Raw genomic sequence first — 15417 nt, 5'->3', positions numbered from 1 at the left:
TACTGATAACACAAGTATGCCCCTACCTCATGTTGCCTGGCTTGCTGTGTTCTTCCAGCCTCCTACTTGCCTACTTTGGATTCCAGCATCTGCAGGGTTTTTTTGTCTATTATTAATTACATGAGCAGAATTGCAATACGTAATGGACCAGAATTCAGATACCCCAATGCCTGGCAAAACATCAAGCCCATTGAGAGCTTGCATAGAAGGTAACATGGCAATAGAAGGCTGTGGAAGCATTAGATATTACAGATTGATGCAGTAGCAGTAAATGAGCTCTTCCAGGAATGGTTCATAGAATATGCGTGTCAGTGGCCAACCATGTTTTTTTTTTGCTTGCATTCATATTCTACACATGTCCTCCCATTCTCTTTATCTCAGCTTTTCAGTGTGTTGTTCTATTTCCTTTTCTCTCACTAATCTAGTTTTTTTTTCAAAAACATCTAAGTCATTTACTTCAAATACTTTACATGGTACAACGTTTCACATTAGAAAGGTTTTCTGAGTAAATAAATTTCTTTATATTTTCCTTTTAGATTTATTAGCTAACCTTCTATTTAAGGGATTCTCTTACAAGAGGTATTGTAAGAGTCATTGTGTACAGTTGATGGTAGGGCCTTGGGTAGTGTTCAAGCACAATGGGACATGAGGGTGCAGGTACATAATTCTTTGCAGTTTGTGTCAAGTGTAGTCAGGTGGCTAAAAAGGCATTTAGCACACTTTCCTTCATTGCTCAGGCCTATGAGTATGGGAGTAAGGATGTCATGTTGAGGTTGTACAAGACATTGATGAGGCCTCTTTTGGAATACTGTGTCCAGTTCTGATTGCCCAGCTATTAGAAGGGTATTATTAAGCTGGAAAAGGTTAGGAAAAGATTTACCAGGATGTTTCTGGGTATGGAAGGCTTGAGTTATAAAGAAAGGCTGAATAGGCAGGGACATTTTTCACTGGAGCATAAGAGGTTGAGAGGTGACCTTATACAAGTTTACAAGATAATGAGGGATATAGATGGTGTTAATGGTAGTTGTCTTTTCTCTAGGACTGGGGATTTCAGGACTAGGGGGCACATTTGTAAGGTGAGAGGAGAGAGAGATTTAAAAAGGCATGAGTGGCAATTTTGTTTTACAGAGAGTGGTTCTCACATGGAATGAACTTTGAGGTAGTGGTGGATGTGGGTACAATTACATCATTTAAAAGACATTTGGATAAGTACATGAATAGGATAGGTTTGGAGGGGTATGGGCCAGGAGCAGGCAGGCGGGACATGTTTAGCTTGGGTTATATTTGGCATGAACTGATTGAATCAAAGGGTCTGTTACAGTGGTGTATGACTCTAAGTAGAAACATTCTTTTCACATCTAGAGTCTACAGAAAGACCTCAACTGATTAACCTCTAAGTGGGAACGTAAAAACAGCAATGGACCATTCAGCCCATCAAACGTGCCCCACCCAACAATGTAATTGTGGCTGATTAAACACTTAGCCACTCTCTCACCATCCCCATAGTTCTGTATGGTACTGGAAATCAGAAATCCAATAATCTCTACTGCAAACATACTGAGACTTCACTCTTTTCAGAAAAATGACACTACCTATTTAATCTTCTCTGATAAAAAAAATACTTTCTCCGTTCTACTACTATCCTTGTAAAGTTACTTCCAATCTTATCCAGTGCTTCTGTACTACTTTCATAATATCGGGACAAAGAGTAGAATTTCCGTAGCCCGATGAAAGTAATGTTCCACTGTATGGGGCAAGTCCAGAAAATGATTTTGGGTTGGGATCCTGGTGACACTGGCCGCCTTCTGACTTTTCCTGGGCTGAACTTGGATGGGAAGGCTCTCAGGATGAGTCGTGGTTTTGTGGCAATTTTACTGCACTAACAGTCCAGCAACCAAGCTCATGCTCTGGGACATGGTTTCAGTTGGTGAAATTTAAATTAATAGATTCGGAATTAAAAGCTAGTCAAATGGTGACCGTGAAACCCCTGCTGTTTGTCATGAAATCCCATCTGGTTCACTAATGATCTTGCAAACATACAAACAAGGAACAAAAGTAAGCCACTTGACCCTTCAAGCTGTTGCACCATTCATTAATATCATAGCTGATCTGATTTTTAACCGCAACATTTCATTCCCGATAGCCTTTAATTCCCTTGGTAATCAAAAACCTATCAATCTCTGCTTAAAAATATTTAAAGATTCTGTATCCATTGTGTTTTTGAGAAAGGAAGTTCCAAAGACCCACAGAGAGAGAAACAGAAGTGCTCCTTTGCTTTTGAACTACATGCTTTAGGGAATGGAAATCTGCCACTCTTTCCAAGTCTGGCCTACATGTGACTCCAAACCTGCAACAATGTGGTTGATTGCCCTCTGAACTGCTCAGTTGTATCCACTGATTACAAAGCCATAAAAAAATTGACTGGAATCAGCTGGCATCAACTTAGGCAATGATAACAGCAACCCAGACCTATGCCCTGCAAAGTCCTTCTTATTAATAACTGAGGGGTTTGTGTCAACTTTGTGAGAGTTGTGTTACGGGCTAGTCCAGCAACAACCTGATATCGTCATACAGAATGCAAACCTAGAACTTCCCAGACATCGCCATCACCAAACCATGTACATTGTGTCCCGCTGGTAGGACTAGACCCACCAGCATTGTGGTGTACAGTCAGTTGGGCACTGCCTAGAAATTCTCAACACTGATTCCAGATGAATTCTCATGGCATGAGTGCAAAAGTGGTCAAGGAAGCCTCCTGCTGATGAATCAGTACTCCTCCATGTCACTAGCATCAGTAGTCAGGAAAATATTAGAATGTTACAAAGGACACGATTACTGGACATTTAGAAAATAATTGTCTGATTAGGCAGTGATCATGAATTTATGAAGGTGAAATTGTGTGTGACACACCTGATAGAGTTTATTAGGATGTTACGAGCAGAGTTGAAATGGGAAAAGCAATGAATATGTTGTGTTTAGATTTTCAAAAAACCTTTTGCTAAAGTCCCACACAGGTTAGAAAACCAAAATAAATCAGATGGAATTGGGGGTAAAATAGTAGCATTGATTGAAGGTTAATTATTCAGCAGAAAGCAGAGAGTCAACATAAATGGGTCATTCTCAGCTTGACAGGTTCTGACTAGTGAGGTCCTCTTAGGATCAGTGCTTAGCTCCCATCTGTTTACAATCCATGTCAGTGATTTGGCTGTGCAGACCAAGGGCTCACTTGGTGCAGTGGTAGTGTTCTTACCTCTGGACACAGAGCCCTAGGTTCAAGTCTCATTTGATCAAGAGGTGTATTATAACATGTCTGAACAGTTTGATTCAACTCAGCCCTAGAGGGTCTTATGGTGCAATGGTATTGTTCCTACTACTAGACCAGAGGGTGTGGGTTCAATTCCCAGCTGCCTCAGGGGTCTTATCGTTATGTACCTAGACAGATTGATTAAAATAATTGAGTGTGGGGTGTGACGATGCTACTCCTTTAACAAGGTTATGTTGTCCTTGGCTTTTTTTGTCAGAGGAGTTATAAAGGCAGAGATTCTAATATGTCTGGAAATATCTACTTGAAAAAGCTTCGAAGTTTCTTTTAAAACACCTGTGCAATGAAAGGTGTTCAGTGTTTGGTTAGGTTTGGGTTTAGCAAACTATTTTGTTTGCAGCATGCTGATCCTCTCTCTCTCCCTGACATCTCTCCTGTCGGAACCTGTGTTTGATATTACTTTTTTTGCCAAGGGGGTGTTTATGGGGATGTTGCAAGTATCATTAAGTTGCGATAACGTTGATTGGGTTTTCAGATAGGTTGTTATTTTGAATCCGGTTCTCTTTCCGTGTTTCATTCAATAGTCTGTAAATAAATTCTGTTCTAAAACTGAGTGGTTGGGCCAGCTGCATCACTCCTGGAATATCTGCTCTACACCTGCTTAAAACAACTAGCAAAGTTAGGCTACCTTCTTTAAATGTTTTGAGGGGGTCAGGCCTGGTCCATAACAAGGGCCTATTGTAAAGTTTCCAAGTTTTAAAATGATTCAAAATTTGGTGGGAATGTGAAATGTGTGGAGAATGTAGAAGCCTCAGTGGGATCAATCAGGATGAGGTAGTGGTCAAGAGTATGGGTGGTGGAATATAATTTGGATAAGTATGAGGTTATCTGCTTTTGCTAGGAGGAACAGAGATGCAGAGTATTTCTTAAATTGTGAGAATTTGGAAAGTGTTGTATTAGTCATAGACATGTACAGCATAGAAACAGACCCTCCAGTCCAACTCATCCATGCTGACCAGATATCTAGTCTCATTTGCCATATCTCTCTTAACCCTTCCTATTCATGCACCCATCCAGTTGCCTTTTAAATGGTGTATTTGTACCAGCTTCCCCTTCTTCCTCTGGCAGCTCATTCCATAACATACCATCCTTTGTGTGAAAAAGTTGCCTCTTAGGTCCATTTTAAATCTTTCCCCTCTCACCTTCAACCTCTGCCCCTATCCTGGGAAAAAAGAACTCGGCTATTCAACCTACCCATACTCCTCATGATTTTATAAACTTCTATAAGGTGCCCCTTCTCGGCCTCTGATACTCCTGGGAAAATGACCCCAGCCTATTCAGCATCTCCCTTCAGCTCAAACCCTCCAAGTCTGGCAAGATGCTTGTAAATTTTTTCTGAATCCTTTCAAGTTTCACAACGTCTTTCCTGGAGCAGGCAGACCAGAATTGGACACAGTATTCCAAAATTGGCCTAACCAATAACCTGTGCAGCTGCAACATGACCTTCTAATTTCTAAAGTCAATGCATCAACCAATAAAGGCAAGCATATCGAATGCCTACCCTGTCAAACTGTAACTCCCCTTCAGTGGAACTATGTGGCACACCACTGGTCACAGGCCTCCAGTCTGAAAAGCAACCCTCCACCACCACCCTCTGTCTTCTACTTTCGAGCCAATTTTGTATCCAAATGACTAGTTCTCCCTGTTTTCCATGTGATCTAACTTTAACCAATCTACCATGAAGAACCTTTTTGAATGCCTTGCTGAAGTCTATATAGACAACACCCACCTCCTCTGCCTTCATCGGTTTTGATGGCACGCCATCTATTGTCTTTAACGTTTAGCCCCTTCATCCAAAGATGTGCAGGTCAGGTGAATTGACCATGCTAAATTGCCCATAGTGTTGGGTGCATTAGTCAGAGGAGAAATGGGTCTGGGTCGGTTACTCTTCGGAGGGTCGGTGCGGACTTGTTGGGCCAAATGGTCTGTTTCCATACTGTAGGTAATCTAATCTAATCTACCTCTGACACACAGTGGTAGCAGTGTGTACCATTTATTAGATGCACTGCAGCAACTCACCATGGCTCCTCTGACCGTACCTACCAAACCCATGATTTCTAACCCCTGGCAGCAAATGCGCAGGAGCATCACCACTTAAAGCTTTCCCTCCAAGCTACAGAACATCCTGATTTGGAACAATGTCTTTATTTCTTTGCTGTGGCTGGATAAAAATCCTGGAACTCCTCCCAAACAGCACTGCAGATGTACTTATCCCAGTGAACTGCAGCATCGAAACATAGAGTCATAGAGATGTACAGCGTGGAAACAGAGCCTTCGGTCCAACCTGTCCATGCCGACCAGATATCCCAACCCAATCTAGTCCCACCTGCCAGCACCAGTTCAAGAATACAGCTCTTCTCAATGGTAATTAGGGCTAGGCAATGAAAGCTGACCCAGCCAGCAATGTACACAGCCCACCTACAGTGGTTGTCAGAAGCAGGAACCATGATTGATATTTCCCAGGAGAAAGTGAGGTCTGCAGATGCTGGAGATCAAAGTTGAAACTTTATTGCTGGAACAGCACAGCAGGTCAGGCAGCATCCAGGGAACAGGAGATTCGACGTTTCGGGCACAGGCCCTTCTTCAGGAATGAGCAGAGAGTGTTCAGCAGGAGAAGATAAAAGGTAGGGAGGAGGGACTTGGAGGAGGGGAGTTGGAAATGTGATAGGTGGAAAGAGGTCAAGGTGAGGGTGATAGGTCGGAGTAGGGTGGAGGCGGAGAGGTCAAGAAGAAGACTGCAGGTCAGGAAGGCGGTGCCGGGCTGGAAGGATCCGGCTGAGACAAGGTGGGGGGAGGGGGGATGAAGAAACTGGTGAAGTCCAAGTTCATCCCCTGCGGTTGGAGGGTTCCCAGTCGGAAGATAAGACGCTCCTCCTCCGACCGTCGGGTTGTTGTGGTTTGGCGGTGGATGAGTCCAATGACCTGCATATCCTCGGTGGAGTGGGAGGGGGAGTTGAAATGCTGTGCCACAGGTTGGTTGGGTTGGTTCGTCCGGGTGGCCCAGAGGTGCTCCCTGAATCGCTCCGCAAGTAGGCGGCCTGTCTCCCCAATATAGAGGAGGCCACACCGGCTGCAGCGGATGCAGTAGATGATGTGGGTGGAGGTGCAGGTGAATCTGTGGCGGATATGGAAGTTTCCCTTGGGAATATTTCCCACCCTAATCAAGAAGGAAATTAGCAACCTGGCTGCCCAGCCTCACTGAGGCTAACTATCGAGCCCCATATTATTATCCCATTATGATTAGCAATTTCAGCAAAGTCTGGGAATTGAATCTGGAACCTCTCCAGACTGTATATCTGATTTTGTTTAAAAGCCCTATGGTTTCCAGTATCTACTGCATTCTTCTCAACTGTAGTGCTCACTTTCTTGGCTATGCTCAAAGCCTCTGTTGCCACTCCGTGCCAGAACCACGCTGTGGAAGTTTCCAGTCTTCTCCCAGTTCTGGGTTGAAGTACCCAGAGTTAGCAGCACTGTTTGGAAAACCAAATTTGCCAGCTGCTAAGTTGGCATAGTCTGATAGAAATGAAGTTCAAATGAGAGAAATAGAGATCATTGTGGTATTTCTGTTTTCTACAAAAAAAATTCATGTATAAAGGATTATGATCACTCAGACTCATCATGTAAATAACAATTAACTGGTTTATTGCACCTGCCACAGAGTGTGTTTAACTCTTATACCTCGCAAAGCAACTGCAACTCGACTCATAAAAATTATAAATGATAATATTTATTTGTTTAACACAATTAATATTATAATAAAATACTTTGCAAACTAACAATTTACACTGTAAATCTAATCAACTACCTTGAACTTTAACGTAACTCTGAATGATCATACACCACCACACTACATCTCGACCCTGATCCACGTGGCGATGATTGTCTGGTCTTCTCCAGGTGGTCCCAGGGGTGTCTTCGCTTCACAGCGGCTGGACTTGGGTTACCACCCCTGAAGGTGGTGTTGTGGTGATTCTTGTACTTAGAAATCTTAGTACCCTTTTGGGAGAGTCTTTGATGTCCGCCAATAGATTGATCAGGGCTTGATCACCCTGATCGATCAGACCCAACCAGGCATTGACATGTCAATGGCTGGATGGTCCTTGAGCATTCGTTCCTGGAGGTGTTGGGGGCATGTAGGTCAGGTATCCCTCTCCAAATAAGGGTGTGAGGCTTCCCCCGTGTCTGGTAAAGAACTTGATGTTTCTCATTGTCCTGGAAATGGCATTCAGATCGATTCTATTCAATTCCAATTCAAGTGTATGTAGTATTGTTTGCAGCTGCTGGGTCAGTTGCATACTGTCTGTCTAGCTGCAGCTTGTCTGGATTCTGCAGCATGTTTATTCCAGAATCTTTGAGCACAATCACTTCTGGTCAAGGCTTGTCTCAATTTCCCAGCATGCCTCATTTTTCACAAATCCATCATTTTGAATGGCCCATCCGGCCACAATATGTTGTGTTTTATTTTTTTAAAAATGCAGGAAGAGTCTTAAAAACCTGAAAATTGTGAAACCTAAATTAGAAAGGAAAATTGGTTGAAATGTATAACAAGATGATGGTGTATCCACAGAGAGCGATAAAAAGCAATTTTAATGCTCAGAACTAATTGCTAGAGAACCAGTTTAGCAAGGATGTTAATCTAACTGAGCTGTTTCCGCTCTTTACATTCCATGTAACAAATGTGAAATATTTGCCCCGAGAGTGTCAGAAGCATTTCTCATTTAAAAGTTTATTTATACGATAAAGCTGTCTTCCATTTGTTTCAACCAGTTTCCAGCATCCTTTTATTTGTGCATTGCATCAAATTTATGACACAGAAGCAAGTCATTCTCTAAAACATCCACATCAGTCATTATGCTTCTCCAATTCTACTTAATGCCACCAATCAACAAATCTTCAAAGGTGTATCCACATGGGCACCAGTTATACAGAGAACATTTCTTTTCCAGTCCTAGTAGAGTGTCTTCCCACTATTCTTTCTCCAGTACGTCAGTGACATATATTGGTGCTACTTCTCTCGTCTGGAATTGAACTATTTGTTAATTTTGCTTCCAATTTCCATCCTGCTCTCATCTTTGCCTGGTCCATCTCTGGCTCCTCCATTTCCTTCATTGATATCTTTGTTTCCATTTCTGGGCATAGACTGGCCACCAAATCTCCAGAAATGGTTCTCTCCACCCTCCTCTCTGACCTATCACCATTACCCCCAACTCCATCTACCTATCGCACTCTCAGCTAGCGTCCCCCAGTCCCACCCCCCTCTCATTTATCTCTCCACCCCCTCAGCTCACAAGCCTCCCTCCTGATGAAGAGCTCTTGCCCAAAAAGCCGATTCTCCTGCTCCTCGGATGCTGCCTGACCTGTTGTGCTTTTCCAGCACCACACTCTCGACTCTGGCCACCCAATCTATTACAAATCCACCAACACCCATAGTTCCTGTCTATACATTCTCACAACCTGCTTCTGGTAAGGACTTTTTCCCAATTTCTCTGTCCCCATCGCATCTGTTCTGATGATGCTACCTTCCAAAGGGGAGCCTCAGAAGTGTCCCTCTTTTTCCTCAATTGAGAATTGCCCAAAATCATGATTGACAGTGCCCTTAGCTGTGTCTGACCCATTATTCACGCTTCTGCCCGCACCCCTTCCCTTCCTTCCCACAACAATGACTGAGTTCCCCCGGTCCTCACTTTCCATCCCATCAACCTCCACATCCAAAAGATCAAAAGCCACCATTTCTAGCAGCTCAAGCAGGATGTCACCACCAGACACATATTCCTTTCCCCTCCTTGTCAGTATTCTGCAGGGACTATTCCCTCCAGGATATCCTGGTCCACCCCTCCTCTCCACAGCCCCAAAACAGATTTCCATGCAATCGTGAAAGGTGCAACACCTGCCCATTTACTTTTTCCCTCTTCATTAACCAAGGCCCCAGACACACCTTCCAGGTGAAACAGTGATTTGCCTGCACTTCATTCACTCTACTGAATTCGCTGCTCACAATGTTGTCTGCTCAACATTGGGGAGATGAAACATAGACTGGGTGGCCATTTTGCAGAACACCTATGCTCTGTCCATAAAATAACCTTGAGCTTCCAGTTGCTTCCCACTTCAACGCACCACCATGTTCCCACACCAACATTTTTGTCTCAGGCCTGCTGCAGTGCTCCAACAAAGCTCAAAGCAAACTGGAGGAACAAACCTTCCGCCTAGGTACCTTACAGCCTTTTAGGACTCAACATTGAGTTTAAGAATTTCAGGGCATGAACAACCTCCTCCAGGTTTATTACCCATTCCCACATCACAAGGTCTTCTTCTTGAGTTGTTTCCAGCACAGCCAGCCCTATTTCAACCACAGTTGGTTCTGATATCCCACGATAGTTCCGTTCTCATGCGATCTCGCATTATGAGAAAATTGCGCAATAGTGGTGCCATTTAAGCAAATGGGGCCTGAATAGCATCCTAGCCACTACAGCTAAGAAAAGTTCACGTCTAAGTTCTTCAGTCGCACTAACACCAATTCATGTCTAAGAAACACGCATTATAGCAGAACCGACTGTATTCATGCTTCTCATTAGCATCCAATTAGCATTCATCTTCCTCTCAGCTTATCATCATCAATCATTTTGTTTGTTTGCTTTTTTTTTTGCACTCTCTTTCAGCAACCATCTCCATGTATTCACTACCACCCCGCACCCTGTCATCAGCATAAATACCACCCTTTCCAACTTACTTTCTGTTCTGACGCAGGGTTACTGGACAGTTTCTGCCAGACCTGCTGAATTTCTCCAGCACTTTCTTTTTTTAAACTAATCTTTCTGTTCTTTTCTCCCATAAGTGCCTATTTAGCTTATCCTTGGATTCATCCATCTTATTCGCCTTAATATTCCCTGTGTAAACTAGTTTCACATTTAAAACACTGTCTGGATGAATAAAGCTGTCCTGAATTCCTCACTGGATTTACCAATAGAATATCTTACTTATGACCTCTAATTTTGGCATTTCCTCATAAATATTTACAATATACCTCTTGAAGCCCTTAATATTTTTTAAAATCTCTAATAGGTGGCCCCAACTTTTATTTTCCTCAATCAATCTTTCCTTATAACCTCTCAGTTATGCTTGTGAATCGTTTTTGTAAATATTTTACGGCTTGAAATGAGTCTATAGAAGATCCTAATTACCCCATTCTGCTTTCCACAGAGATGTTTGTATTTCTTTTTACATAAAACTGCAAATGCCATAGAAAGAGCCAAGTGATTCTACAACCATATTGTGAAGTCTTCCCACATCCAGTCGTGAATGGTGGAGGACATTTGAGGAGGATCCATGAATATTCTCATCTTGAATGTGGTAGACCCAGCTGAAGAGTGCAAAAGTCAAAACTGAAACTTTCAAACACCATTGCCCCTCTACCGGAGATCCCTGCCATCACAAATGCCAGTCTTCAGCCATTTTAATACATTTTCTGTGACATTAAGAAATAGTTGAATGTGCTGGACACAGCACAGGCTATTGGCCCCAAACCTGGTGGTAGTGCTAAAGATTTACTGAAGATGACATTGTGAGAAGCGAATACACTAGAGTAGATTGGATGGAGTGCAGGCAAATTTGGAAAGTAGGCCTGGGGCATCGGATAGTGAGGAGGAAGTAGGTAACGGGCAGGTGTTGCATCAGAGAAAACCATGCTATTAGTTAAACTATTCCAGTGCAGGTGCAATACTGGCATCTACCAAATTATCTGGCACACTGCCTCATTTTGGCAAGAAGAATAAAAATGAAGCACATTATGTAATTGTGAGATTGCATTGCTCTGAGATGCAGAGGAATCTGGGTGACCTAGTGCATAAAGGCTGGTCATGGTATTAATCAACTCCAGCCTCCCCATTATTTTTGACCCACTTCAATTTGCCTATCGGACCAACAGGTCCACGTCAGATGCCATATCACTTGCCCTTCGCTCCTCCTTAGAACATCTTGACACCAAGAACAGTTATGTAAGAATACTACTCATTGACTACAGTTCAGCCTTCAACATTATTATCCCCTCTAGACTGATTACTAAACTTAGTGATCTCAGACTAAGCCCCACTCTTTGCAACTGGACCCTCAGTTTCCTGACCCACAGGTTACAATTAGTGAAAATTGGGGATAATACTTCACCCTCACTAACACTCAACACTGGAGACCCCAGGGGTGTGTACTGAGCCCCCTGCTGTACTCACTATACCCATGACTGATCGCCAGATATTAGATCAATACCATTTACAAGTTCCCTGATGACACCACCTTAGTCAGCCAAATCTCAGATGGTGACGAAACAGACTACAGACCGGAGGTGGAAGACCTGGAAAAATGGTGCACTGAGAACAACCTAGCTCTCAGTGCTAGCACAACCAAGGAATTCATTATTGGCTTTCAGCAGGATTTTACTCATGGTCCCCTACACATCAACATCACCGAGGTGGAACGAATGGCGAGTGTCAAGCTCCTGGGAGTGGTCATCCACAACAAACTTTCTTGGACTCTTCATGTGGACCCACTGGTTACAAAGGCCAAACAATGCATTTCCTTCCTCAGGCAGCTGAGAAAATTTGGCACGACGGCGAATACCCTTGCCAACTTTTATAGGTACGCCATCGCGAGCATTCTGTCTGGATGTATCACAGTATGGCAACTGTACCATTCAAGATTGGAGACAGTTACAGAGAGTGGTGAACTTGGCCAACAATCACAAAGGCCAACCTCCCATCTATAGAATCCATCTACCAGGCCCGTTGCCAGCATTCTCAAAGAACCATCCCACCCTGGCCATGTTTTTCTACAACCTCTACCATTGGGGAGAAGGTACAGAAGCCTGAACACATGCACTAGCTGCTTTTGAACCAGTTTCTACCCTACAGTTGTTAGAATACTGAATGGACTCACAAACTCATAACATGCGCCTGTGTTTCTGTTTTTGCTGCTGTTTACCTATTATTTACTTATCTATACTACTTAACTTTGTGATCTGCCTGTATTGCTCACAAAACAAAGCTTTTCACTGTGCCTCAGTACATGTGACAATAAATTCAATTCAATAAATCATAAAATGTTAGTATGCAGGAACTGTAAGTAATTAGGAAAGCTAATAGAATTCTATTTACTGCAAGGGGAATTGAATATAGAAGACAGGAGGTTACGCTTCAGTTATGTCAGGCACTAGCGAGACCACATCTGGAGTGCTGTGTTATCATTTTTAAGGAAGGGTTTACATGTATTGGAATCAATTCAAGGAACCAATCGAATACTTGAAGTGGGTAGATCGTCTTATGAGGAAAAGTTGGACAGGCTAGGCTGTATCTGCTGGAGTTTAGAAGAGTAAGAGGCAGTGTGATTGATCCTGAGGGATCTTGACAAGATGAATGTGGAGAGGATGTTTGCTCTTCTAAGAGAATATAGAACTGGAGGTTGGGAGAGCTATGGATAATGTTTAAAAAGTCAGAGTCATCTTTTAAAACTGAAATGTGGGAGAATGTTTTCCTCCAGAACATTGAGAATTTTTGAAACTCTTCCTAAAAAGGTGTTGGAAACAGAGACTTTGAATATTTTAAGGCAGATGTGATAGATTCTTGGTAGACAATGGGGTGAAAGGTTATCATAGGTAGTTGGAGATTTCAGATTACAATACGATCAGCCATGATCTTATTAAATGGCTGGGCTGTTTCAAAGGACTGAGCAGCCTCTTCCTGTACCTCTTCATATGCACCTATGTAGATGAAATTTGCAGTATTTCCCAGTTCATCTACTGTTGCACAAGGGAGGTCACTGGTATTCTGTATTCCAAGAGCTGAATACATATTGTTGTCCCTTGCTAAGGTAATGCAGCTGGAGCAAGCATTTGGCTCTTCAGTGAATTCTGGCTTTTCCGTGTTGCAGAGGCCCAATTATCACATTGGTTTTTGAGTGCAGCATGTCTCCATGCGGTGTATCTTAACTAGGAGATTTAACTCTGTCAATATCCAGGTACTGTGTGTCTCTTCAGATCAATACCTGGTATCCAGCAGCAGTCATGAGTCTTGTGTCTGCTGTACCATCTGCACCATGACAAATCAGACATTGGGACTGGCAGAAGACAGCTATCCACCAATCTGTGGCTCATGACATTGCATGCAACACATGCACAGAACATTCGCACGAAATGTGATTGAGCTTACGAACGGTGCTGAAACAATGCTTCCAATGCCTGCACCTATCTGGAAGAACCCTGCAGTATTTGGCTGAGCAAGTGTCAAGATTCATGGTGGTCTGCTGCATCCTTTACAATGAGGGCAGGGCATTGCTACTAAATATTTGGTAACCGGCTGAAAAGGAAGAGTTAAAGGGGGAAGAAGAAGAATGGCAGGAAGAAGAGGAGCAGTTACACATCCTGTTACTGCCCAGGCTCACTCTGATCAACTTATCTGACTGTGGTGCTAGTTGAATGTAATTCCAATTCCCCCTGACCAATAGGTTCGCACCATATAGTCCTTCTGTTACTGACTATCATTATGTCTTCTTGGACGAAATGTTAAAATAAAATCCACCTCAAGACAAACATTCCAAAACAAACTTATGAATCATTTCCCTCAAAATCTGACTGCCCTTGGGACAGGTTTTCCACATGCTGTTGCATCATGTCCTCCTGCTACTAGATAGTTGTACCCCGGTGGTAGCAGCATGGCTAGTACAATGCTGCTGACTTCCTGTAGGAGGAGATGCAATGGCCTCACAGGACCATCTCAAGTAATGCTGGGCTTGGAAGCTGTTAACTGTACCATCCCGTCACGGCTGACCAGTAACAACAAGGAGACAGTGAGGTCTGCAGATGCTGGAGATCAGAGTTGAGAGTGTGTTGCTGGAAAAGCACAGTAGGTCAGGCAGCATCCGAGGAGCAGGAAAATCCAAGTTTTGGGCCGGAGCCCTTCATCTGGAATGAGGCTGGGAGCCTCAGGGGTGGAGAGATAAATGGGAGGGAGGCTAGGGCTGGGGAGAAGGTAGCTGAGAGTCCAATATGTGGATGGAGGTTGGGGGTAAAGGTGATAGGTTGGAGAGGAGAGTGGAGCGGATGGAGGAAGGAGGATTGACAGGTGGGACAGGTCATGAAGGCGGTGCTGAGCTGGAAGGTTAGAACTGGGGTAAAGTGAGGTGAGGGGAAATGAGGAAACTGGTGAAGTCCACATTGATGCCCTGGGATTGAATGATTCCAAGGTGGAAGATAAGGCATTCTTCTTCCAGGCGTCGGGTGATGAGGGAGCGGCGGTGGAGGAGGCCCAGGACCTGTATGTCCTCAGCAGAATGGGAGGGGGAGTTGAAATGGTCGGCCACGGGGTGGTGGGGTTGATTGGTGCAGGTGTCCCGGAGATTTTCTCTAAAGCGCTCTGCGAGAAGGCATCCAGTCTCCCCAGCGTAGAGTAGACCGCAGCGGGAGCAATGGATACAATAAATGACATTGGTGGATGTGCAGGTGAAACCTTGATGGATGTGGAAGGCTCCTTTGGGGCCTTGGATAGAGGTGAGGGGGGGGAGGTATGGGCGCAGGTTTTGCAATTCCGGCGGTGGCAGGGGAAGGTGCCAGGACGGGAGGGTGGGTTGTTAGGGGACGTGCACCTGACCAGGTAGTCGCGGAGGGAACAGTCTTTGTGGAAAGCTGATAGATTTGGGGAGGGAAATATATTCCAGGTGGTGGGGTCCATTTGTAGGTGGCGGAAATGTTGGCGGATGATGCGATTTATGCGGAGGTTGGTGGGATGGAAGGTGAGAACCAGGAGGGTTCTGTCCTTATTGCGGTTAGAGGGGTGGGGTTTGAGGGCTGAGGTGCGGGATGTGGATGAGATGTGTTGGAAGGCATCTTCAACCACTGGGAGGGGAAATTTCGGTCTTTAAAGAAGGAGGCCATCTGGTGTGTTCTGTGATGGAACTGGTCCCCCTGGGAGCAGATGAGGCGGAGGCGGAGGAATTAGGAATATGGGATAGGTGGGAGGATGTGTAATCCAGGTAGCTGTGGGAGTCAGTGAGTTTGTAAAAAATGTCAGTGTTGAGTTGGTCCTTGTGGATGGAGATGCACGGGTCTCAGAAGGGGA

This window comes from Chiloscyllium plagiosum, chromosome 9 (genome assembly GCF_004010195.1).
Source record: "Chiloscyllium plagiosum isolate BGI_BamShark_2017 chromosome 9, ASM401019v2, whole genome shotgun sequence".
Classification (NCBI taxonomy): domain Eukaryota; kingdom Metazoa; phylum Chordata; class Chondrichthyes; order Orectolobiformes; family Hemiscylliidae; genus Chiloscyllium; species Chiloscyllium plagiosum.
The sequence above is the reverse complement of the archived record's forward strand: the minus strand, read 5'-3'. Positions refer to the sequence as shown.